At 37.8% G+C, this 2,264-nt stretch overlaps 1 pseudogene; it reads left to right on the plus strand.

The window, feature by feature from the left end:
• The first annotated feature begins 652 nt into the window (after positions 1–652).
• Positions 653–1,798, plus strand: LOC149171302 (mitogen-activated protein kinase kinase kinase 20 pseudogene; annotated as a pseudogene).
• The last annotated feature ends 466 nt before the right edge of the window (positions 1,799–2,264 follow it).

Raw genomic sequence — 2,264 nt, forward strand, 5'->3', positions numbered from 1 at the left:
ATGATAACAAAAAATAGGTGTTGCAACTATGCAAATTGGCTAAGTTAATGTGTGCCTAAATCACTCTTTAGGATTTAAATCGCCTATTAGAATTAATAATAAGCAACTTATATTACAAAAATATATAATTTTTATATATAAATATATTTTTAAAAATTCCAATTATAAAAATTTCAACTAATTATGTTCTTGGCTGCTGTTCAGTTGACTATCACACTTAAATGAAGTATTGTGTAGAAAAAAAGATCCAAAATTCAAATCCCTAGGAAATAACCTGGTTTATGGAGAAGAGAATAAGTTATAAACCGACAAGGAAAAGTATAGTCTTATCAAAAAAAATAAGATGGAAAATCAAATTAATAGAAACACTTTTTCTCATTTTTAATAAAACTCTAAATAAAAATAATAAAAATAAGAAATCAACTGGGAATATTTACGGTCTTAACCTTTTTCTCAATTTTGAGGAAAAATGTAAATAAAAATAATTAAAAAAAAAATTCAAAGCCAAAGCCGCCGTGTCAGTGTGGTTTTCCTCTCACGCCTTCTTAGGGGGCTATATCAACTTCACGCAAGTGAGATGGGATACACGATTCTTAACCCCAAAAAAGACATTATTTTCCTTAATTGGATGGGTATGGGGATTGAACTCGAGATGTCGAGAGTCGAGAGAGAAGGATGGGTGAGGGGCGCCGTGGTTGGGTTTGGAGCTTCTGGAACAGTGAGCCTCGCCATGAACAGGTTTAATGGCGAACTCTTTGCAATCAAATCCACAACTGAATTTAGTGTCGCTTTGGACAATGAGTACAACATTTTACGAAGCCTGGACTCTCCGTATATCGTTCGATGCTTGGGGCGTGCTTACAGCTTCGAGAACGGTGCAGGGCTGCACAATTTGTTCATGGAGTACGTGCCGGGTGGTTGCTTGAGGGATCTGCTGAGTAAGTTTGGAGGGAAGCTGAATGAATCAGTGATCAAGGCATACACACGCGGAATTCTACGTGGGATCGATTACCTCCACAAGCGGGGGATTGTGCACTGTGATATCAAGGGCAAGAATATTCTTGTGGGTATCACTGGTGTGAAGCTTGCTGACTTTGGTTCTGCCAAGAGGATTGATGATGACACGAAGGGCCCGCAGGCCATGAAATTGAGGGGGACCCCTCAGTGGATGGCTCCAGAGGTGGTGAACCAGGTGGAGCAGGGCCCTGCATCTGATATCTGGTCTCTCGCCTGCACTGTACTTGAGATGGCCACTGGCAGGCCTCCATGGAGCCACGTTTCCAGTCCCCTCGCCGCAATGTATAAGATTGGATGCACAGAGGAGCTGCCTGAGTTGCCTCCAGCGCTTTCACCTCAGATGCGGGATTTCTTAGAAAAATGCTTTCGGAGGGATCCCAAGAAGAGGTGGACCAGTGCAGAGCTGTTAAAGCACCATTTTCTAGATGAGGTCTGCTCCGCCATGGAGAAAGAAGAGATTGTTACTGAACCAGGGTCGTCCCCAACCAGTAGTTTGGCTATTGGGAATCGAGTGTGGGATTCGTACAATTCTCAGAGTAGTCCTCTGTCACCCAGCGTGCCAAGTCCAACGAGAAAATGTATTGCAGAGGTGAATGGTTCAATTGAGCAAAGCCCAAATCTTTCTGCCCGGGACCGTGTGATGGTATTGGCCGCAGCCTGTAAATTTGAAGATGGTGCTGACAGGCCAAGTTGCCCTGCAACCTCCCATGGTCAGTGGATTGTTGTGAGATCTTCCCCAAGTAATTCTCCAATTTCAGATAGTGCTATGGAGGTAGTGTAACAGTTAAGTAGGGGAGTTTGGTTTGGTTCAATTTTGAACAAAATTATGCATGTCTAAAAGACAATATTTCTTCAGTTAATTATTTTAATTTTGAAGAAAATATTTATTATGAATTAAAAATTGATTATTAAATTTATTTTTTAATATTGAAAATAATATTTAATTTAAATTATAAATATTATAGTGTAGCATTGTATATTAATATAAGGTTTGAATAAATTTGATGATTAAGAATATATAGCTTTTTTAATCAAATAATTTAACAATTTATTCTCTTTATTATAATTATAGTGAACTTATAGTTTATATTAGTTTTCAAACTTGATACCTAAATTATTCTGAATTTTTTATTAGTTTCATAAATTTACAAGCGTTAATGAATCATTTTAAGCATAGGAGGAGATTTGAAAATGATTTATATTTGAGGTATAAGTGAATATATAAAAAATCAAGTTGAAGTCTAGAC

This window comes from Pinus tabuliformis, chromosome 4_2, assembly GCF_031772625.1.
Source record: "Pinus tabuliformis cultivar Carrire ecotype Pingquan chromosome 4_2, CPIR1, whole genome shotgun sequence".
NCBI lineage: Eukaryota > Viridiplantae > Streptophyta > Pinopsida > Pinales > Pinaceae > Pinus > Pinus tabuliformis.